The sequence below is a fragment of the Cryptomeria japonica genome, chromosome 11 (assembly GCF_030272615.1).
Source record: "Cryptomeria japonica chromosome 11, Sugi_1.0, whole genome shotgun sequence".
In the NCBI taxonomy this organism is placed as follows: Eukaryota; Viridiplantae; Streptophyta; class Pinopsida; order Cupressales; family Cupressaceae; genus Cryptomeria; species Cryptomeria japonica.
Window position 1 is genome coordinate 55,707,853 of NC_081415.1, and position 26,256 is coordinate 55,734,108.

A 26,256-nucleotide genomic window follows, 5' to 3' on the forward strand; every position below is an offset into this window, starting at 1 on the left:
TATTTATTTATCGAATTACGTACTCCAAATTAAATAAATCTTATAAATTTATTTAATCTAATTAATGTTAACCTATCTTGTATTGATATGGAAGTAAGGATAGCACAACAAATGTTTCTATATGTAGGAAAGACCATTTATGCATTCTTGTACTCTTGAATTATCTGGTATTTCTAGAGGGATGTTACAAGCATAAGTTTCTATGCAACAAAGAGTATTTATGTACATTGTTGAATGTTTTGGTATCGATGAAGATGTTGTGGTGTTTCTAGAAATTTGGTATACTGGAATTTTCTATTGAAAGAAATAATATTTAATGTCTTAGTGGAAGAAGGTCTTGCATTCCTCCATATTATGAAGACTATGTGCTATGGTTTTGAATGCAATGCTTATGTTCTATGTGTATTACTCTATCAGGTTCATAGTTTCTCTATGGCTCAGATGGCTGAGCTGAATACTATTGTTTCTGATAGTAAGACTATTTGTCATAATAGATATGGAAAAGGTCTAGTGGCTTTCGGATATGTAGATTTAGGTGATGCGGTTTGGAGGATTTTTTCATGTGCTCGGTGTATTGTTGTAGTTCAGTTGTCAAGCGGCTAATTGATTGACAAAAGAAGTTATGATGTTTTGAGTTCTAGGTGTCATCTTTTTTGGTCTTAGTTGACTGTGATGTTGTATTATAATTGGATCATATATGTTTGGTCTCAGTTTGCTTCAAAGGATGTGTATGGCAATGTTTTGGGTCTCACCATTGCGTGTGTAGATCCGCATTGAGTTTCATGCATTTGAGAATGTTTTTAGGCCAACTGATTGGTGTGCTTCATTGTTCATCTACACATTCCATTTGATATTGACCTTGTAGGATGTGGTAATGTATTCCATTCATTGGAATCATTTGGAAATACTATATTTCAATATTTTTGGGTCCTCTCTATTTCCTATGGTGGGTTGCATTTATTATTTTAGGTCTAGATGGCCGAATTTATGTAATAATGTATATTCTTTTTGTGGTTGACTTAGTCAAAGGGTTTTGATGATTAATCTTGTTTATAAAGGAGTGTGAATGCATTATTGAATGTGTGGAATGGATATGATTTGACTTGTTGAAGTTGTGAAGGATCTACAAGAAGATCCAAAATTGGAGATGTACAAAAGACTGTTGTGAAGGGCTTTGATGACAATATTCTTAGCATGACAAAGTTCAAAGATTGTATATTGAAAGTACGAGATTTTTCCAAGATATTCATTGCTTGACACATTGGTTCAATATCGAGTTCATGATTTGGAGATATTGTTCATTCTAATTCGGCTATTTGTCCTATGCTGGAAGACAGTGAGTCTTTTGGCAACTTTTTGTGTCTTGCCCTGAAATAGTGAATTTCAGTCTTGCAAGTCATTTCTATCTTTCCCTAAAACAATGAGTTTCATTCTTGCAAGTCATTTCTATCTTTCCCTAAGGTTGTGTACCTTAGTTTTCCAAGTCCTGTCAGGAGCAGGGTGCTCCAAAGGCAATCTTGTAAAAGTTTACATTTATATTGTGTTTTACTCTCACCGTAGTTTTTCATCGATTGGGTTTTCCACGTAAATCCAGTGTTCATGTATTTGTTGTGTTTCATACTTTCATGGTTTGCTATTAATAGGATTATATGTTTGTGATTTAAAGTTTGAAGATCATAATTTAAGTGTTTGAAGGTTCAGACTGATTCAGCCTGTTGGAAACAATGCAACAAACTAAGAGGGGGGGTGAATTAGTTTTCTCACAAACTCAACACAACTCAAACTTAAATATAGATCTGATTATTAGAAATAAAATCATAAACCACCACCACATCAATAACTCACATAACACCAAGATTTTTGACATGGAAAACCCAGTTAAGGGAAAAACTACAGTGGGAACCTACCCACAATAAGATAATACCCTATTAGGAGTAAGTGTAAATATTGCAATGGGGAATATACATGCATTCAGGCAAACTTCCTAGAGCTCATTGCTCAAATACAAGAAGGGATACAACCCTGAGGAAGGCTCACTACCTTACAAGATTCGGACAACAATCTGGATTATATGAATTGTGAAAATAACATTTCCATATGCCTGGTTACAGTTTTGGTTAAGCACAAATACTCAAACTCTTCTCTTTCCACTTCTTCACACTATTTCACACTTTTCCTCGGCTATTGAAAGATCAAATCAATGTTTGCACATGCAGATACATCTCTAACATCAATATTATATATATTTATACAAATCATCAACTTATATTTCAAGGTTGGCTAACCCTCAACACAAATTACAAAATAGTAGCCTCACACGCTACAACAACACATGTGGACCAAAACAATATCGGCTAAGACATAGTTTGGACCCAAATCAATACAGCAACCAAGAAACACCACCAAAAATTATCCCTCGATCATCAACAACATGCTACAGTCACCAAGAATGTCACATAACACAAAGAACACCATCAGATCAAAAAAATGATCAATAATACACACAACGATCAATGTAGACCATCAACATGGATAAGACCCAATCTAGAAACATCAACAAGCAACATAAATCACACAAGAAATAACGACAACATCACCTCATACTAGAATATTAATCATCAATATACCAAACCTCAAGAACACACTATGAACTGACTGTCAAATTGAAAGATTCACTTACAGACTTCCAAATCATGAACCATCACAATTGATGACACATATGAACACCCCAGACACTTTACCAAATCTACAAACCAAGATATAGCAATTTCAAAGCAATGCGGAGCACAAACCAAAATACCGAATAACACAAACAATTGAATAACCAACCATAATATTGGATCACACAACTTGATCAAATCATCATGCGGACCATTTAAACTTCTGCTGAATAAACTAAATATAAGTATCTATAAACCCATTAAACCGCAATAGCTCAACTGCAAGACACTGACCAAACCAACTCAACCAATCTGACTACAACATTGGAATACACAAAATAATATGTTGACATCAATGAGAACACATCATTCCAGAAAACTTCTCAGTAATATCTAACAATCTCCCCCTTTGGCATTGATGGCAACATATGAATGTGAAAAACAATCAATGCAAAGAAAGAAATCAACAACTAACAACCTCCTCATAACTCTCAACGATCTCCCCCTGAGATCAGCACACAACTCAACATAGCTCTCTCCCCCATAGGGTTTTTCACATACTTCTCTCGCCCTTTTACATCAATGTAATAGGTATATACAACACCAATCTTGATTCTCTCCCCCTTTGACACACATTCAATAACTCTGAACAACTGAACCACCATAGTGACTACTCTGCCTAAGTAGCAGCATCACTCATCAATCCAGATCATAAGATATCTCTGTGAAGTCAACCAAACTGATGTAACTCCATGCATATTAGTTATCATCGGGAGGGGAAATCACCCCTAGCTTCTCATTGAGATACTCAAAAGTATCTTTAGGTTAAGCATTTGTGAATATATTTGTAGTCTATTCCTTTATAGATACATACTCCAGTCAGACTTCCTTCCCATTCACCTTCTCTCTTAAGAAATGAAACTTAATTGATATATACTTGGTCTTTGAATGCAACACCGAATTTTTAGAGATATTGATAGCAGTTGAATTATCACAGTATATAGCAGTAGGTTCATCAAAAGTAACTATAATATCCTTCAACATCTGCTTCATCCAAATTACCAAAGTATAAATGTTAGCATCAACAATTTATTCAACTTCAGTAGTGGACAAAGATATACCATTCTACTTCTTACTCATCCATGAAACCAATCTCTTACCCAAGAAAAATGCACCACCACTAGTAATTTTTGTGTCATCAACATCACCTGCCCAATTAGCATTAGTAAAAACACTCAAAGTAAAATCATCATCTCTAGGATGCCACAAACCAAGATCAACTATCCCTTTCAAATATCTGAAAAATTATTTTCACGCCAACAACATGAGATTCCCTAGGATCAGCTTGAAATCTAGCAACAAGACATACAACATTCATAATATCTAGCCTAGTTTGAGTCAAATACAACAAACCACCAAGCATAGATCTATATGTAGTCTAATTCTCTTTCAAAGAATCATCATCCTTTGTCAACTTACATGCAGTCACCATAGGTGTACCAACTGGCTTTGCATCATCCAAACCAAACTTCTTCAACAATTCCTTCACATACTTAGACTGAGATATGAAAATACCTTTATCCAACTAAGTAATTTGCAATCCCAAAAAGAATTGCATCTCACCTATCATAGACATCTCAAACTCATTATGCATATCATCAGCAAACTTATTGCACAAACCATCATTTCCATTAAAAATAATCTCATCAACAAAACTTTCAACAATCAAGATGTTGTCATTATCAATCTTGAAGTACAAATTACTATCAATGGTACCTAAATTCAATATTCATCAGATACTTATCCAATATATCATACCAAGCTCTTGGAGCTTGCTTTAATCCATACAAAGCTTACTTTAACCTGCAAACCATATCTTTCTCATCTATCAACTGAAAACCATCTGGTTGCTCAATGTAGACTTCTTCTTCCAGATCGCCATTAAGAAAGACTGACTTGACATTCATCTAATACACTTTAAAATATTTGTAAGTAGCATAAGAGAAAAATAATCTAGCTACTAGAGAAAAAGTCTTCTCAAAATCAATACCTTCCATCTGAGAATATCCCTTGCAAACAATTGTTGCTTTATTCCTAACAACTCTACCTTGCTCATTCAACTTATTCTGAAATACTCATTTAGTTTTGATTACGTTCTTATCCTTAGCTCTGGGAACAAGAATCTATGTATTGTTCTTTTCAATTTGATTCAACTCTTCTTCTATAACTTTAATCCAACTTTCATCTTTACAAGCTTCATCAACATCTTTAGTTCAATCTTAGAAATCAAGCAATACTCTTCAGCAACTCTTCTCCTAGTCATCACACCTCTATCCTTATCACCTATTATTTGATTCTCTAAATGATTCAATCTTACATACCTGGGAGTCTTAGGGTTTTCATGATTCTCAAACTCTTGAACTCTTTCTTTTGTACTGGCTTCTCCTTCATTCTCAGGCTTTTTTGGAGCAATTTGCACTTGATTATGGGTATGCACATGCTTTCCTTTATCTGCACTAATATCCTGGTCATCTAAATCATATCCAAAGCATCTAGGTTGATACTCATTTCCTTCATCCACTTTCACATTAACACTTTCTGATAAACTTATAAGGCACTAAGACGGGGGTGAATCAGTGCAAGCAAAAACAATATAAATCTGATCACCACTTTAACAACTTGAAAATCAATATACATGCAAGAAATGTAACCACATAAACAAGCACCCAATAAAGCATGCAACTCATAACACAATGATTTTCACGTGGAAACCCAAATGGGATTAACCACAGTGGGAATCGGTACCCACAAACATCAACTATTTGTAGAATAGAGATATGACCGGTTAAGGTCATACAATCACCCTATTAGGGGTAAAATCCGGTTAAGAGTGCTTTAGCCCGGTTAAGAGCTATTACAATAAGGCCTATTAGGACCAGCCCTGTTAGGGGCTACCCAGCTTTGGGATTTCAGAACACAAGCTAATGTGTCACCTGGTTAGAGGATTTAAACCTTTGGACTTGTTTTTAGAGATATTGATAGCAGTTGAATTATCATAGTATATAGCAATAGGCTCATCAAAAGTAACTATGATATCCTTCAACATCTGCTTCATCCAAATTACCTGAGTATAATTGTTAGCATCAACAATGTATTCAACTTTAGCAGTAGACAAAGATATAGCATTCTACTTCTTACTCATCCATGAAACCAATCTCTTACCCAAGAAAAATGCACCACCACGAGTAATTTTTGTGTCATCAACATTACCTGCCCAATTAGCATCAATAAAAGCACTCAAAGTAAAATCATCATCTCTAGGATGCCACAAACCAAGATCAACTATCCCTTTCAAATATCTGAAAAATTCTTTTCACACCAACAACATGAGATTCCCTAGGATCAGCTTGAAATCTAGCAACAAGACATACAACATTCATAATATCTGGCCTAGTTTGAGTCAAATACAACAAACCACCAATCATAGATCTGTATGTAGTCTAATTCTCTTTCAAAGAATCATCATCCTTTGTCAACTTACATGCGGTCACCATAGGTGTACCAACTGGCTTTGCATCATCCAAACCAAACTTCTTCAACAATTCCTTCACATACTTAGACTGATATATGAAAATACCTTTATCCAACTAAGTAATTTGCAATCCCAAAAAGAATTGCATCTCACCTATCATAGACATCTCAAACTCATTATGCATATCATCAGCAAACTTATTACACAAACCATCATTTCCATTAAAAATAATCTCATCAACAAAACTTTCAACAATCAAGATGTTATCATTATCAATCTTGAAGTACAAATTACTATCAATGGTACCTTTATTAAATTCAATATTCATCATATACTTATCCAATATATCATACCAAGCTCTTGGAGCTTGCTTTAATCCATACAAAGCTTACTTCAACCTGCAAACCATGTCTTTCTCATCTATCAACTGAAAACCATCTGGTTGCTCAATGTAGACTTCTTCCAGATCACCATTAAGAAAGACTAACTTGACATTCATCTAATACACTTAAAAATATTTATAAGCAGCATAAGAAAAAAATAATCTAACTACTTCAATTCTAGCTACTAGAGAAAAAGTCTCCTCAAAATCAATACCTTCCATCTGAGAATATCCCTTGCAAACAATTTTTGCTTTATTCCTAACAACTTCACCTTTCTCATTCAACTTATTCTGAAATACTCATTTAGTTCTGATTACAATCTTATCCTTAGCTCTGGGAACAAGAATCTATGTATTGTTCTTTTCAATTTGATTCAACTCTTCTTCCATAACTTTAATCCAACTTTCATCTTTACAAGCTTCATCAACATCTTTAGGCTCAATCTTAGAAATCAAGCAATACTCTTCAGCAACTCTTCTCCTAGTCATCACACCTCTATCCTTATCACCTATTATTTGATTCTCTAAATGATTCAATCTTACATACCTAGGAGTCTTAGGGTTTTCATGATTCTCAAACTCTTGAACTCTTTCTTTTGTACTGGCTTCTCCTTCATTCTCAGGCTTTTTTGGAGCAATTTGCACTTGATTATGGGTATGCACATGCTTTCCTTTATCTGTACTAATATCCTGGTCATCTGAATCATATCCAAAGCATCTGGGTTGATACTCATTTCCTTCATCCACTTTCACATTAACACTTTCTGATAAACTGATAAGGCACTAAGAGGGGGGTGAATCAGTGCAAGCAAAAACAATATAAATCTGATCAGCACTTTAACAACTTGAAAATCAATATGCATGCAAGAAATGTAACCACATAAACAAGCACCCAATAAAGCATGCAACTCATAACACAATGATTTTCACGTGGAAACCCAAATGGGATTAACCACAGTGGGAATTGGTACAGACAAACATCAACTATTTGTAGAATAGAGATCTGACCGGTTAAGGTCATACAATCACCCTATTAGGGGTAACACCCAGTTAAGAGTGCTTTAGCCCATTTAAGAGCTATTACAATAAGGCCTATTAGGACCAGCCCTATTAGGGGCTACCCAGCTTTGGGATTTCAAAACACAAGCTAATGTGTCACCTGGTTAGAGGATTTAAACCTTTGAACCTGTTAGGATCCTACAAGCTAATACCCTTGGAACAATTTCCTAGGTTCAATGTATCTAGTCAATCTTTCTCATTATGCTTTTTTCATGTTGGCCACATAATTCATAACTCAAAAATATAACATTATGTCTATTGGTTTACCGATCTAAGTAACTTTGCTCTACCGGTTAAATGTTCTTCCTAACTAACTGCTCTAGTACATCATAACTCGCTCATTCCATCGAATCTATTGATGTGGTTCTAGTCATAGACTCCTGCCAATGTCACAAACATTCATTCCAAACTGCAACACTCAACTCTTCACCGATCTTTTGTATCGGCCGCTTGAACATCGCACTGTCCCTATTTGTTGGTTTGTTGTCCTGTTTACCAGTTCACTGTTTAACTGCTTCCACTACTGGTTAGGCTTTACCGGTTGGACTAAATGACTTATATGAATGAAAAAACATGGTTGCTATCAATGACAACACAAAATAAGTCATCAATCAACCTATTGCAACAAAATCATCATCAAGCCAACAATCACCCCCTTTGGCATTGATGACAACACTTAAGAAATTTTTTGTCTAAGTGTCACATTACAAAAATAATGACTCAACTAACTCAAATACATAACATGACTCCCCCTTAGAAATTGCATGCTATTACAAAATTTTGAATGTCATATTACTCCCCCTTTGACAACAATGACAAAGGTAAGCAAATACATGAAAAATATGAGTACAATATATCAAAATTAGCAATTACCAAAATATATAGGAGTTCAAAAGTTTACAATAATTATATTTTGAGAAAAATATCTGCAAAATTAGACTTCAAAACTTTCAAATCATTTTCCCAAGTCTCCAAAAGAGTAGATGTAATCTCTATATGTGTCTAGATCTGGTATGCAAGTTCCTCCATAACATAAAGTGTGCTCATCTCCAATGTAGCCAAAATTGCCTATGTTTCCTTATAACCTCTCTGCAAAATTTGTAACTTGGGGACTAAGTGAGTCTATAACTCCTGCAGTGATGATGTCCTCTTTACCTACTCTGCCTCATATGCCTTAAGCTTCTGTTGTATGCAAATAACCTCTCTACCAAAAATAGTTGTTGAATCATTTAAGGGGTTATATGATTCACTCAAAACTTTCAGCTCTTGTTGCTCTATCTTTCTCTTCTTATCAATATCATCAAGGAATAATGAGAAGTTGCAAATAGTAGATAGTATTTTACCTCTGATCTACAATGCTTCCTTAATCTGCTCCAAGTTCATAGCAAGACCTACTTTGTCTCTATCAATATCCTCCATCAATTGTTCAATTCTCCTTTTTCCATATTCCTTTTCCACATTCTTGATAGCAACCTCTTCAAGACTCTTCATCTGCTCACCTGCTGATATAACCAAATGTTCTAGTTTGTCAATAGGAGATGTGAAATTATATGTTTCAATCTTTGGTAACAAGTTGGACAATATATCAAGGGCAACCTGAATTGTTTGGGCCTCTTTCCTCTAAGCTCTCATAATTTTATTTTGTGCCCTAGATTGCATAACAGATGCAATCTCCATCAGCTCAGTAGGACTCAACATTTGCATATTAATAGGTCCTTGAATGGATATTGTGTCATCATCCTCATCATCATCGAGGATCTTCTTTGATGTAAGTGATCGGGAGGTCACGTTCTTCTTGTGCTCTTCTTCTTGCTTCTCATCTGTCTTTACCGATGGCTCTTTAGTTTTCTCAGTATTTGTATTCACCGGTTGCTCAACATTAATTTGTTCACATTCCTTTTGAATTTCTTACACATTCAATGCTTGCCCTGAAGATTGCTCAACACAAATATTTTTCTGCATCTCTTCCTTCTCTGGGGGCTTGGTAATTTGTACATTTTATTTAGTCTCAATCTCTTGTACATCTTTGTCTTTCTCTTCCTCACCTTTATCTTTATCCTTACGATGGAGATGTCTTCCGGTAACATTGTCTATTCATCAATGAAAATGATTGTTTCTTTCTCAGTGTGTGTATCAATTGTTGTGCCATTAAACACAATTTCATTCGGTATGATATCATCAATATTCAAATCATCGGGGAGATCTTCTCCCTTAGTTCTCTTTGGTTCCTCTTCTTCAAGTACCAATCCTAAAAACTTCTTCAAGATTTCCTCAGTCTCATCTTGAACGGACTGGGATTCACCAACAAGCAGTCTAGTTAACCTCTTCTTTGTTCTAAATAGTGATTTTAAATTATGAAGGATATTTTGTATATCCTCCTTAGAGGTTTCTGGTTGCAAATGAATAAGAACAAATTCAACTATTTCTTTATCTTGCCTTACTGATGCCTGCCATCTGGCTTCTAGTTTAGTGTACAATGAATTAGATATTTGGCCTTGCAATTCAATTAGAGCTTTACTATACTTATTCATTGACAACACAACTGCATCTTCAATCATTTTTTGTTCTTCTTCTCCAAAATTACCATAATGCCTTTTAACACCAACTAGTATTCCATACTTCTTTATTTTCTCCAATAATTTCTCAAGTGAAGTAAGTTTACTTATTGGTGGCTTACCAGATTTCACTATTGATGTTCCAACCACCTTTGATTTCTTGCCACAAGCTCTTAGTCCTCTCTTTTCTCCATCTGATTCGGTTTCCTCTCCTTCTTCTTTAGCAACAACTCTTTTTGCTTGTTCCTTCTTCCTTTTTCCAGTGGCTACTGGTGTTCGTGGCTTGATTTCTTTACCTTTCCTTTTGATTTGAATCTTAGGAGGAGGAGGGGGCTTCTCCTTGATAATTGTACTCCTTGTTTGTTTATCAGTGGGTGTACTAGATGTTCCGGCCTTCTTAGCTTCAAAATTATCTCTTGCCTCATGAATCATTTCCTTAGTAAATCCTTGTGAAACAACAAATTCTTCAACCTCTTTTCTAACTTTCTTTGCAATAACCAGTTTGGCCAACTCTGAATGTACCTTAATAGATTTCTCTTTAAAAGTTCCAAACCTGGTTGCACTTGGATCTATCGGTGTAGATAGAAGATGATCAGCATAGGCAATCAAAAGATCAGCTTCTACCTCATAAACCATGGGTATAGCCCATGATGTCTTAGGTTCTACTGCCTCCATTTGACATGTGTTTGTATCAACCATGAAACAGATAGAATCTTCATACCTTTTATAAACATTCTCCTGTATCCTTTCTCTATCATGCATTCTTTTCTGGAAGTCTTTGAAATAACCCTAGATTATCTAAGTGATTTCATTTCCAAGCATTTTAATATTGTTCTTTATCTATAACATTGTTGATGTATCCTCTAACCACTGAGTGTCATCGATACCAGGAAATTAGAAGTTATGGAAATAGAAAAACAAACCAATGATCAGCTATCCAAACTTGAACTTCTGTCTCTTATCCTTCTTGATAGATTCAAGATTTAGTATCAATTGGGTTCTCAAGGCTTCTGCAAGATCATAGTCAGCATTTTCCTTCAATATCTGGTAGGTTGTGTGCATTGCAGCTTCAAGAATGCTATTTGTTCTGCTTTAGTGATAGACCCTATATCTAATGACCATATATGCATACTTTACCTCAGGATCATCAATTTCATTTATTGTCATTGCACGACCATCCCATTTAGATTTAGTCAATCGGGTAACTTCATCCTTTGGGATTGTTCTTAACATACGAACTTCACCAGTTGCCCATAATCTAGTGACAACATGAATAGATTCCTTTGTAATCTTGTGTTGGCGATCCAACCACATGAACTGATCATGTATCCTGCTCAAAACATATCTGAAATGGTCTTCTTCAAATTTATCAATAAAATTCACAACATGATGAAAACCTTTATCAGGAACCCTTCTAAATTGATCATTTATCACTCCTTGTTCATCACATAATGTCCAGTATCGTTTAAAGATAGTAAAGGATCCCAAATCTTCTATCTTGCAATGAATGTAAGATCAGATTTCTTCGACATGAAAAACACCATAGGGTACACTCGATAGGGCTCCAACTAGATCGATTTCCGTCAACTTATGTGGATGCCCCTTGAAATCTGGTTGAGGCATTTCAGTAACATCAATAAAATGTGGTGTATCCATTTTGAAATTTTAGACACAAAATCAAATTTTCAGATAAATACCTTTCAACTTCTTCGCAGCTAGGGTTTTCAGTTTGAATGCACTTTTCATCGATTCACTTCACTGCAAATCTTCTCAATCTGTTCTCAACTTCACCAATGTAGCAATCAAAAGCTCTTCTATGCTTCTATCACTCTCCAATGTTCTCTTGAGAATGCAAGGTAACAAACAAAACTATAAAACACCTTTTTATTTACCTTTTACAAACTGCATTAAATGTTGTATCGATTGAACTTACCCTAATCATCGTTCAATCCTAAAACTTGTTACCAGTTCTCATAACACATCCAATATACCGGTTAGATCACGAAAACTCTTCATAACATCATAATGCATCAAGATATGCATATTTGACTTACTACGCACCATATAGGGGGTCCAAAAATGGATCTAACAATAAGCTCCCCCTAATATTTATACACAGCTTAGTTTACTAGTGAGGGATTCTCCACACTAAGTGAAGAATTAGAATCTTCTGATGGTTTCTCCTCACTTTTCTTCCTCCAGATCTTATTCATCTTGCTCCTAACTTCTTCTACATCAACCTTCTTCTTTCCTTTCCGGTCTGTAGACTGATTAATCGGTTTGTTCATTTTTGCTCTATAGAACTTTGCAAGGTATCCCAGTTTGTGACAATGAAAACATGCCATTCCAGAAGCTCTCTAGGGTCTAGCATTGCCTCTACGAGTTATTCTTTGGTAGTTCATAGAAACATGTCCATAGTTGTGATAGATTGAACAAGTCACATTTTGTCTATATTCTATCTCATAAGGACTAGACTGGTTCACATAGGGTCTCTGCCAAGTAGGGTTTCTCTAGTCATTGAAACATCTTTGTCATTCACCATTAGACCTCTGATTCATGTAAGGTCTTTGATTATTCATTCCAGACTTGCACTCAATAACTCTATGCCCATACTTGTTGCAATTGTAGCAATAACCGTTAAAAGTTCTAGGCATATATCCATCATATGTATTACATCTCTAACCATTAATAACATTGGATCTACTTCTACAAACATGAGTAGTATGACCTACCTTATGATAGTTAAAGCATACTAGTTTGTAAGATTTCTTACCAGTGGTTTTTTTGTTCTTAGGTGCAGATTTATCTTCAGACATGGTGTCCTTGGCACTAGAAGGCTCTCCTTTCTCAAAGTTTGTGTATCCCAAGCCTTGTGTTCCTCCTTTTTGCCTTTGTGACTGGACTTGCTCATCAAGCATAGCAGTTCTCTTTTTTTATTTAGCCAATATCTCATTAGCATCAGCCAGCTCCTTAGTAAGATCTTCATTCTTTTTCATAAGACTTTCTCTAAGAGACATAGTCATATCTAGATCACCTTATATTTCTTCCTTTTCTTCTTTTTCCTCATGAAGATGTGCATGTAGGGTACCAATCTCCTAGTTTATTTTACAGATCTCATGATCCTTCTCTCTGATTTTGTCTTCAGCAGCCCTCCTGGCTTCCAACTCTTGAGTCATCCTGATGGTTAGGGCTTCTAGCTCTCTTCTCTTATTTGAATTCTCATCATTCAACTTTTCCACCTCATTAGCTAATGCATCAATGTTAGCTTCCTTGGATGAACTGTTCTCACTAAGTTCATACAACTGCTCAACTATCTCTCTCATTTTAGCCAATGAAGCTTTATACTTGACCCTCAGTTCACCTAGGGCTTCTTCAGATTCTGCAAGCTAGTTAGAAAGCTCCCTGTAACTCATGTCCCCCATGATAGCCTTAAGGATCCTTCCCAAGAGGTTAAGCCTTAAGGGAATTAGGCTATGATACCAATTGATAAACTTATAAGGCACTAAGAAGGGGGGGGGTGAATCAGTGCAAGAAAAAATAATATAAATCTGATCACCACTTCAACCAACTTGAAAACCAATATGCATGCAAGAAATGTAACCACATAAACGAGCACCCAATAAAGCATGCAAATCATAACACAATGATTTTCACGTGGAAACCCAAATGGGAAAAACCAAGGTGGGAATTGGTACCCACAAAGATCAACTATCTGCGGAATAGAGATCTAACCAGTTAAGGTCATACAATCACCCTATTAGGGGTAACACCCAGTTAAGAGTTCTTTAGCCCGGTTAAGAGCTATTACAATAAGGCATGTTAGGACCAACCTTGTTAGGGGATACCCAACTATGGGATTTCAAAACACAAGCTAATGTGTCACTTGGTTAGAGGATTTAAACCTTCGGACCTGCTGGGATCCCACCGTACCCTGTTAGGAGTGACCTTGTTAGAGGATTTTATCTTGTTGTAGTTGTTAGGGAACAACAAGTGATAGATATGCTATTACACCTTTGTGCCTGATTAGATCTACTTCCATTCTTCTTCTAACACTGACTAAACATCAATATAGAGCTTCACCTTCCACCGCACAATCAAATTCTCATTCTAGATCCTTCATTGATACATCATTGCACAATATTCATCTTTTTATAAACAACTCGGTTAAGTCAGCCAATACCCTTGGAACAATTTCCTAGGTTCAATGTATCTAGTCAATCTTGCTCATTATGCTTTACTCACATCAGCCACATAATTCATAACTCAAAAATATAACATTATGTCTATCGGTTTACCGATCTAAGTAACTTTGCTCTACCAGCTAATTGTTCTTCCTAACAAACTGCTCAATACATCATAACTTGCTCATTCTATTGAATTTGTTGATGCAGTTCCAATCATAGACTCTTGCCAATGTCATGAACATTCATTCCAAACTGCAACACTTAAATTTTCACCAATCTTTTGTACTAATTGCTTGAACATTGCATTGTCCATGTTTGCTATCATGTTTACCAATTCACTGCTTAACTACTTCCACTACCGATTAGGCTTTATCATTTAGACTAAATGACTTAAATGACTGACAAAACATGGTTTCCATCAATGAAAACAAAAAACAAGTCATCAATCAACCTATTATAGCAAAATCATCATCTAGCCAACACTTTTAACTATCTTTCTTAACCTCTTGTTATAACACCGATAGGCTTTTATCTTAGTAGAATAACCAAGAAAGATTCCTTCATCACTTCTAGCATCAAAATTCCCTAGATCTTCATCTCTTTTGATGTAGCATTTACTACCAAAAATTCTGAAATATCTAACTGTAGGAGCATGACCAAACCATTACTCATAAGGAGTCTTACCGGTATTATAAGGAAGTTAAGTAGCGGAACAACTTCCTACACTAACCTTGAGAGGAGGATACTGCAAAAACTTTTACAAATCATCACAACAGTTACAGAAAACAAAAATAGATATAATAACATTCAAATCATAACACAATGATTTATGTGGGGAAACCCTTTCGGGAGAAAAATCTCACACTCTAAAAGCCACCCAATATATTATTCCGCAATAAAAAACATATTACAATATATTTGTAGAGCAATCTCTTCACAAGAGTACCAATAATCAGAGATTCAGAGGTAACTCAATAGCTATAAGACTCTTATACCCAACCTCTATCTCACGCACCTTATATATAGGAGATACAATACAAGAAACCGTCAAACGGTATTACAAAACTATTGATTAATAGATTTTCCTTTTACACATTCTAATTCTTTGACTTCTACATGCCCATAAACAAAAGACAAAAACACACCAACAATTGGGTAATTGCTTAAACAGTTAACCTCTGCATACAGGTATAACTCCCCAAGAATGATTTTCAATAAGCTTGAGTTACAACAATTTCCATGCACACTTTTTACTAGAAAGAATTAAAGGCATTTAAACATTCATATGTCAACACAAAATGAACACTACAATATTTTCAAGCATAAATTTCTTTTAAAAGCTCACAGAATTTCATTCTTCTAATCGCCAAGACAGACATTTCAAAAGTTTTCCTTTTGCACACTCATATACACTGTATAAGAAAGATAAAAAATTCCGCAATTGAAACAAATCCTCACAAAGATTCACAATTCAATTCATAAACACACAGATTTATAAGATGGAAAATGCTACAATTTCATTCACAGATCAAATTATCTTTCTTTTAGAGTACATATTATTGCAAAAATATAAAGCTTTTGTTCTATCTTAACCCAAAAATTCTCGGACCTTTTACAAGGATTTTAATCAAGTCTATATAGCCGCCAAGCTATGATAGTTTGTTATAATTAAACCCAAAGTAAAAAAATTAACTCTTAATGAGAGTTAAAGAAGTCTATTGTTAAAACTGAAAAAATAACTACTAAACAGGAAAAGTGGCATAAGCCACGATCAACAGTGATGCCATCACGCTCCTGCAGACGACATGGCCTCCACCTATTTGTCCTGAGGTGAATGAGTGCTTCGAATATTTTGCCATTCCAAGTGAGCTGAGGAGAAGTTGAGAATAAGCTGATAATGTGGAAGACCAATATGAAGTATTCGTTGCTTCCACACTTCTTTCTTTTTGCTCACCTACACAACCTTACCCTTATGTGTCTCAAGATGATCGAAGCAAACCACTAGCATGGACCGAATTCGTGCAATTTTTGAGAAATCCTCTATTGTTAAGGATTTTGCTTCCTGGATTTGTTGCACTCAATCCTTGAAAGGTTGAATCATATCAGATGAATGTTGTAGTGTCTTCTTATCTTCTTTTAGGAGCTAGATATCTATGCACTTCATATCCTTTTGCATAGTATCAATCAGTTCTTTTAATTCCTTCAAGAGCTTGATGGATTCCATGTCCCTGTTCAATAATTGAGTTTCTCCACTCAATATTTTCTTTGCATAAAAAGCACATTGTCGTCAAGACCATGTACTGGCTTTTCTGTCAGGAAGTTCATGACTCCATACCTCTTAGTATCCCTCATTTTCTTCAGTACAACCACCCACTTGCTTTTCTCTTTTTCCCAAGCAATTATTTATGTTTCCAACTCCTTGCCCACAGACTCTGCATTTTCAAATACTTTAACCAGATCAGAAATGTAGCTTGTACCTTGTTGGGCAATTGATTCCAACCATTCACTAAAGATGTTTGCTACCATCCGGCTTCTTTGAACATAATCAAGAATTCTATGGTTCATTGGGGATCTTGGATCAAAAGATAAAGGAACTTGAGAGAGCGGTTGTGGATTAGGATCCTGTATAGCATTGATGTACTAGACCATTTGCATTATGATCTACTTCATTTCATTTTTATCCTTTTCATCTTTCCAAGTTCTGGTCAGAATTATCTTGGTGGAAGTCTCTAGGTGCTTAGCATCCGCAGCTCGAGAGGTCACCCCTAAATCAATCTTCTCAATAACGAAGTCCTTCTCAGTGATATTCTCAACATCGTTATCTATTGGGGGTCTGGCCACCTCTACAATCCAATGTCTTGTTTGGTCATCCACATCTATCATTGCTTCAGTTTTAAGTCTCTTGGACTTTGATGTTCTCCCCAGACACTTATTGACCATGTCCTCCATTGGAATTGAGATTGGAATTATGTTTCTTTTCTTGGTAAGTGAAGAACTTAACCCTTTGGGAATAGTAGATGTTTCCCTAGGTGGAGGTGATTGTTGGTTGGTGATGAGAACAGCCATAGTGTTCATAGAATCCTCAACTTCTTAGGTTTCCTTTTCCTTATCAGCAACACCTGTAATGAGCGTGTCCTACATCTGAGCATCCATCATCCCTTGATTTTCTTCTTCGGAGTCCAAATCTACTACAAGTGGACTTATAAGGAATTTCTGACTATTTTTCTTACTACGAGATCTAGTGACACGAGAAGGGGAGGAACTCAATGAAGATTCTCCTAAGTTTGCAATTTTGGTTTTCTTGGTCTTCTATTTCTCATTACCTGCAATATCAATAGCAATGTCATAAAAGGGAAGAGACACTTGAGAAGTTGCACGAGTTCGACCAACTTTTCTACTCTTAGGTGTAGACATGGGTTGTTGCCCAAAATGGCAATCTTTTAACCATATTTTTTGTCCATCTAATTACATTGAAGGTTCTAGCTTGAATGTTCTCATCCCCTTTTCTATCCCAATCAACCTCTGGAATAGGTTGGCCTTGTATCTTCTCATTGAACTCATGATCAACAACTTCCTCGCCTTCATCCTCTTGTACATCAAAGATATTCATGGACAAACCCATTGTCACAATTTATTGAACTATGAACCTCGACCACAATCTTCTTTGGACTTCAAATTCATCATCACAGTTCTCCCAGTAATCTTCTAGTTAAGGTTCATGACAAAAATCATCATCAACATTTAAGTTCTCTATAGAAAACCTTCGGCTATCAAATTTATATCTAGCAACATATAACTGCAGATTGAACTTCTTGAAGTCAAGTTCAAGGTTCAAGGAATCTGAAATGGATCTACAATTATGGTATCCTAGCTCTACTAGAAAGACAACTCCAGACTTTCCTCCACTTCTCTTATCAATATAAGCTAGTTTTTGACTGACTTCAATTAAAATATAGCTATCCAGAGCATACCTGGGTAACCTGAAAGGTTCACCCTGAAAGTCGCCAACTCTAATATAGGTGAACTAAGAAAATTGGATAAAGAAACTACCATAAATACCAATAAATTCCATTGCTTCTGTTGAGAAACTTCTATTTGTGTTACCCTGGAACTCATGAAACAATCTTCCTGCAAAAATGTCATTCCATCTCATAAAGTTTTCAACATATCTTTGCTGCTACAGGTGAGAATAGTATTCATATACCCTTATAAAATCAATCCAAGGTTCATGGTGTAATCCATTCCAATATCAGGTGCAAGAAAGCATATAAAACAGGTACGAGGACATATAAAAACCACTCATCCCTGCAAATTTGTTTAAACTCTCATGCAGTCTCTCTGCAACAACTTGTCCCCAATCTAGGTATGCACTTCCATTCAACATGACTTGAATGTAGAAATACATCCAGTCTTCCCAATAATAGGCATGAGAATTTCCTTTCGATATGTTCAACAAAACAACAATATCTCGTACTTCTGTTATGAAATGCTCTCTATTGAGTGGCCTTGGTAACCTACAACCTCCTTTTTGAATTTTCAATAACTAGTTCCTAGCAATTACGCTTCTGTAAGTGCTCTTCTTCTCAAAAAAGGAGTATGAAGTACCAATGGTCCAATCTTCATGTGGCTCCTTATGAGGAATGCCCATGGCTGCCATTATGTTCTCCCTATCAATTTTCAATAGCACCTCACCATTGATGTCCCTAATACATCTGTGTTCTGCATCATACCTGTTCATACAGTCTAAAACTAGCTCTGAGCATGGTGCAACGACCTCAACTGGACCACTTCTTACAATTTTCTCCATCATGGAATTTTGGGTTGGGTTCTTAACTCTTTCAAGGAAATTATAGAGGTTTGCTTGTGCTAATGAAGTGTCACCCATCTCTGGAAGCGAGCTAACTAAACAGGAAGTGCGCCCTAATTTCGACAGAGTTGGCCTCATGATGGCCCCTCTGATATTTATCAAATAATTTCAGGAATGAAATGAATTCTTCTACACAATAAAGGGAATGAACAACAGCTAGCTTATGAACAAGTAAATACAACAGAAGAAGAAACAATTGAAACTAACCTGATCCTGACAACAAATTCTTGAAAACCTTCTGAATGTAGATACAATACCTCCGGTTTCCCTCGCTTTTATGGCTACTGAGAAGGTACTAGAAAGATTGCTAGCTTTTGCAACAAAAATGGACAAAATCACACTCAAATCCTAGCTAGTTGTACTAATTAAGTAAGCTCATGTGAATTGACTCTCGATTTGATGGATAACCGACATGCATTTACTTTTGGGTCATTCCTTCACATGACACACAAATTACCATGATTGTTTGCCATAATTAGAAACTAACATTTCGAACTACCCAGAATATTCTCCTTTCTCGCCACCATTTTCCCTCCATGATACATGGATCACATCTACATGAAACCTCGGACTAAGAATTTCGAACTTTGAACCTTGAACCAAGAACCAAAAGGTTCAAGTTCAACTTTGAGGAATAACATAGAACAGGACATAAAATGGTCTTCACAACAAAACAACAAAAGGACAATGAATGAGCAAAGACAAAACTGACCGGAATCAACTTTGAACCTTGAACCAAGAACCGAAAGGTTCAAAGGTTCAAGTTCAATAAGAATTTTCAACAAACTGCTCGCCTTTAGCATGAAACAAAGCCCCGAAGACAACTATCTTTAAATTGCTCTTTGAACTTGAACTTTGAACTAAGGGAAGGTTCAAGGACTTGAATTCAAGGGAGGAAATAAACAACCAAAAAGGGAAAATAAACATTAAATGACGACCTTCAAATTGAAACTTGACAAAAAGAAGGGAGCACTAACAAAAACTATGGCCTAAAAACACCCAATAAGGTGTAGCCGACCTTATCTCCCTTCTAGATTCCCTATGACATGTCCCTCCTTTTTTACAACTCATTTATGTGTCCGATGTATTTTATATTTCCTATTTCAGGTGTACAAACTTCCAAAGGCCATAACTTGAGAACCATGTGTCCTATTGACGAACCGTTTGAAGCGGTAGAAAGCTCACAAAGTTATCTTTTGCCTCATAAATTTATATGCTATTTATGCCCACTTTTCAGGGCATTTATGGGCCTATAAAATCCTCAAAATAAAATTTAAACTTTTCATTAGACCCCTCCAAAATGGAAAATTTAATATATTCAAAACTAGTTGTGATCTTGCAACATAAATTTATCAGAGTGCTTATCTAGCCAACCAGAAGCTTCAGGGAGAATTTCACACCATTTCATGCTCAAATGAAAACTTACTATAAATAGTAACCTCATGTAAATGCAAGGTTGAGACACGATTTTCCCAACAAATCTCCCACTTGTCGAACACCTTGCAAGAGCAAAGGGAGTATAAACACAATAAATCAATTGCTAGGGGCCATGAGGCCCATAGACTCTAAGAACCATCTAAAATTATTTGTTCTCATTGTCTTAGTTAAAGAATCTACAACATTCATCAAAGTTTCTACCTTAACCAACTTCACCCTACCATCTTCGACCATATCTCTGACAAAATGATACTGAACATCAATATGCTTCATCTGGGCATGAAATGTCGGGTTCTTAGCTAGGCAAATCACACTCTGACTGTCACAATAAACTGTCACAGCTCCTTGTTTTATTCCAATGTCTGAACACGGACTCTTAAGCCAAATGGCCTCTTTACAAGCATAAGTAGTTGCCATATACTCTGCTTCATTAGTGGACAAAGCAACCACAACATGTCGCTTACTCATCCAACTAATTGCACCACCAAATAAAGTAAACACATAAGCACTGGTGAATCTTCTGCTATCAATATCACCTGCCCACTTTGAATCTACATAACCATGAATATCAAAGGAAATCATATCTCCAACAGAATTACCATGATAACACAAAGAATACTCTAAAGTACCCTTCAAATATCTAAAGACTCTTTGACTGCATCCCAATGAACTCTACCAGGATTAGACATATATCTAGATAGAACTCCCACTGCTTGGGAAATGTCTGGTCTAGTACAGACCATAAAATACATCAAACTTCCAACTACACTTTGGTAAGGCACTCTGCTCATGTCTTCCATCTTCAATGGGGATGTAGGACAATCTGCAACAAATAATTTTGTTCCAACTGTAAAAGGAACACACAATAGTCTATAATCCTGCATGTTGAACCTTTGTAACACTGAATTCACATACTTACTCTAGCCGAGTCATAGCTTTATCTTCACTCTATCTCTTCTAATTTTCATCCCAAGAATGTTGTTTGCTGCACAAATATCTTTTCATTTCAAATTCAGCAATGAGCTGAGACTTTAGTTCTAAATCATACCTTTCCCGTTACCAATGATTAACATGTCGTCATAATACAATGCAATGTACAAGAAATGATCACCATCAGTTTTATAATAAACACAATAATCTAATTTAGAACTCTCAAATCCCAAACTTAACACATATTTATCAAATTTCTGGTAGCACATCCTAGGACTTTGTTTGAGGCCATACAGGGATTTATTTAATTTACAGACCAAATTACTTTTACCTTTCACCACATAGTGCTCTGATTGTGTCATATAAATATCCTCTGCCAAATCACCATGAAGGAAAGCAGTTTTCACATCCATTTCCTCAACCTATAAATCATAAGAAGCAGCAATAGAAAGCAAAAATCTAATTGATGTCATTTTGGCAGCAAGAGAAAATATCTCACCATAATCGACACCCTCAATCTGAGAATAGCCTTTTGCAACCAACCTTGCTTTATACTTCTCAATGCTTCCATCTGAACCAATATTTTTCTTGAACACCCATTTGCAACTAACAAGATTTCATCCTTCAAGCAATGGTACAAGATCCCATGTATCATTCTTTTTTAAAGCTATCATTTCTTCTTCCATAACAATCTTCCAGGATTCTGCATTATTCATACCTAATGCCTCTTCTATAGATTTTTCTTCATCCACATTCGCATTCAAAGAAAAAATAGATCTCCTGTCATCGGGTGAATACCTTTCAGGTGGTTGTCTATGTCTTGTATACTTTTGAACAAGTTGAGTCGGAGGTTCTTCCTCCTTTTATCAAGATTCAAAGCTAGACGAACTCTCCTCAACTTCTTGCCTATCTAGGGGTCTCAATTCAACTCTTTCAGGTATAGAAGGAAATTGAATCACATCTTCCTTTTTAGTCTATTCAGACTGTAATGTAACAGAAGGAGACTTAATTTCTCTAAAAATAACACTTCTATTATGAATTACCTTTTGTGCAATAGGGTCCCAAAGCTTGTATCCATTCACACCATAACTATACCCGATGAAGATACATTTCACAGCCTTGTTCTCCAACTTTGTCTACTTCTCCTTTGACACATGTGCATATGACTCATAACTAAAAACTCTAAGATGTCTCAATGAAGGCTTGTGACCTGACCATGCTTCCATAGGCATTTTATCAACAAGGGGATGATGTAAGAAACCTCTTAATCAGGTAGCAAGCAGTGGCAATAACTTTAGCCCAAAACTTTTGTTCTAGACCAACACCACTTAGCATACTCCTAGCCTTCTCCATTAGTGCCATGTTCATTCTTTTTGAAACTCCATTCTACTATGGAGAATACGGAGTTATCTTCTGTCTGTGAATGCCACAGTCTTTATAGAATCTATCAAAATCATTAGAGAAAAATTCACCGCCATTATTGGTCCTCAAACATTTATTTTTCTTTCTAGTCTGCAACTCAACCATTGCTTTAAATTCTTTATATCGACTAAAAACTTTAGATTTACTCTTTAGAAAATATATACCCATGTCCTTCTACTAAAACCATCAATAAATGAAACATAAAATGTGGATTTTCTAATCGAAGGGACATCTACAAGACCAAACATATCAAAATGAATAAAATCCAAAATACCACAAGTTTCATGAGAACTCGAGTAAAAATGAACACGGTTTTATTTTCCATAAATGCAATGCTTATAGAAATCAAAGTCAAGATTACAATCATTCAAACCTTCAACAATGTTTTTATTTTTTAAGGACCTTAGACCCTTTTCTCCAATGTGACCAAGCCTCCGGTGCCATAACATAGTCTTCTCTGTAGGTAATTTTGCTTCTAAAGAAAGAGCACCCTTAGGTACCCAAAAGCCATTTCCATCTGCTAAAGGTGAAACCCTCAAATCTTCCACAAAATTACTTTTTACAAAAGTTCTATTACACTCAACAGTGTATGCATCTAGCTTATACAAAGTGTAAAACCAGACACCTCTAGCAATTACCATAGCACCCTTAATCATCTTACATCCTGCTTCAGAAAAGAATACCTATACACCTGCATCTATCAGTTTTCCCATAGATAACACATTTTGTTTTAAACCAGAGATATGCAACACACCATTAATCCTTTTTATTATACCATCAAAAAACCCGATTCTAACTTACCTCGACCAACAATGTCTAAATGTTAGTCATCACCCAAGTACACCTTACCTCCATTAAATTCTTCATATTTAGAAAACCAATCTCTATTGGTAGACATATGAAAAGATGCACTTGATTCAATTAACCAAGGATCATTACATGCATGAGTTGCCAAATCTGCAATAAATGCATCACCATCTTCCTTCTTAGATGCAAAATCAGAATCAATCTTCTTCTATTTCTTCTTCACAGTCCTTATGGATGTGACCTGGTTTACCACAATTCCAACAAATGACTTTGGACTTTCCAGGAGATTTTGATCTCCCTCTCTATTTGGACTTATCGCGCTTCTCATTCTTCTTGCCTTTCTCCTTAGGTCTTCCATGAACAATCAGGGCTTCCTTCAAATTGTGCGATACCTTCCTTCTCATCTCTTCACCAAGTAGGGCACCCACCACATCTTTAGACTTCAAAACAACAGAAGTACTGTCGATAGCCATAACAATAGAATCCCACGAATCAGGAAAAGAACAAAACAAGATCTGGCATTTCTCCTCTTCGTTCATCTTAACACCGATAAATACTAATTGAGACACTAACATATTGAATGCTTCCAGGTGGTCTGCAACTCATCCACCCTCTTCCATCTTCAAAGAATACAATTTCTTCCTCAACAAAATCCGATTTAATAAAGATTTCACTTGATACATTTCACCAAGCTTAGTCCATAGCTTCTTTGCAGTGTTTTCTTTGTGGACATTGATCTTATTAGACCCTTGGATTTTCGGTCCATAACATCATACGGAGTCATCGTAGTAGGATCTGAGGGCCTTTGGACATTCACATCAATAGCATCTCATAGATATCGATCTATTAGCAAATCTTCCATCGTTAGCTTTCACATCTCAAAATTTATTCCATTAAATTTCTCCACCTCTATTTTTTCTGTCGCACTTGCAATCTAAAAATTCCTGCAACAAGATCAAAAATTGTCTTCTGCAAAAGCTCCCACTCAAAACTGGATTAGTTCAAAAAACCCAACAACCCACAAATGAAACCAAAGGTGATCAAGATATGATACCACTTATAATGAAGTTAAGTACCGGAACAACTTCCTACACTAATTTTGAGAGGAGGGTAATGCAAAACCTTTTATAGATCATCACAATAGTTACAAAAAATAGAAATAGATATAATAACACTCAAACCATAACACAATGATTTACATGGGGAGAGCCCTTTTGGGAGAAAAACCCCACTCTCCAAAAACCACCCAATATATTATTCCACAATCAAAAATAGATTACGATATATTTGTAGAGCAATCTCTTCACAGGAGTACCACTAATCAGATATTCAGAGGTAACTCAATAGCTATAAGACTCTTACACCCAACCTCTATCTCACGCACCTCATATATAGGAGATACAATACAAGAAACCATCAAACGGTATTACAAAACCATGGGCTAAAAACACCCAATAAGGTGTAGCCGACCTTATCTCCCTTCTAGATTCCCTATGATGTGTCCCTCCCTTTTTATAGCTCATTTATGTGTCCAATGTATTTTATATTTCGTATTTCAAGAGTACAAACTTCTGGAGGCCATAACTTGAGAACCGTGTGTCCTATTGACAAACCGTTTGAAGCATCGGAAAGCTTACGAAGTGCTCTAATACCTTGTACACACTACACCATTTATGCCTATTTTTCAAGGTGTTTCAGGGCCTCTAAATTCCTCAAAATCAAATTTAAACCTTTCATTGGAGCCCTCCAAAAAGTAAAATTTAATACCTTCAAAACTAGTTGTGATCTTGCGATGTAACTTTACCGGAATGCTTATCTAGCCAACAAAAAGCTTTGGGGAGAATTTCACACCATTTTGTGCTCAAATAAAAACTTACTATAAATATTAACCTCATGTAAATGCAAGGTTGAGATACCATTTTCAAAACAAGTATCATCTTTGATATGAACTCGGTTAAGAGTGTACACTACAGTACTCACAACTTCTCTCCAATAAACATGCAGAACATTTCCTTCAATCATCATGGTTCTAGCAACTTCCTGAATTGTCATGTTCTTCCTTTCCACAATACCATTCTACTGGGGGGTCCACAAAGAAGATAATTGTCTCTTCACCCCATGCTCTTCACAAAAAGAATTGAACTCACTGGAGGTAAATTCTCCACCTCTATCAGATCTCAAACACTTTAGCTTCAAACCAGTCTCTATCTCAACCATAGATTTGAAAATATTGAACTTCTCCAAAGCTTTAGACTTCTCCCTTAAGAAAGTAACCCACATCATCCTTGAATAGTCATCAATCAGCAACATGAAATGCATGTCACCTTGCAAGCTTCTCACTCTAGAGGGACCACACAAATCAGTATGCACAAGATCCAATATCCCATTAGAAGTATACTATTTATTTTTTAAAGAAACTCA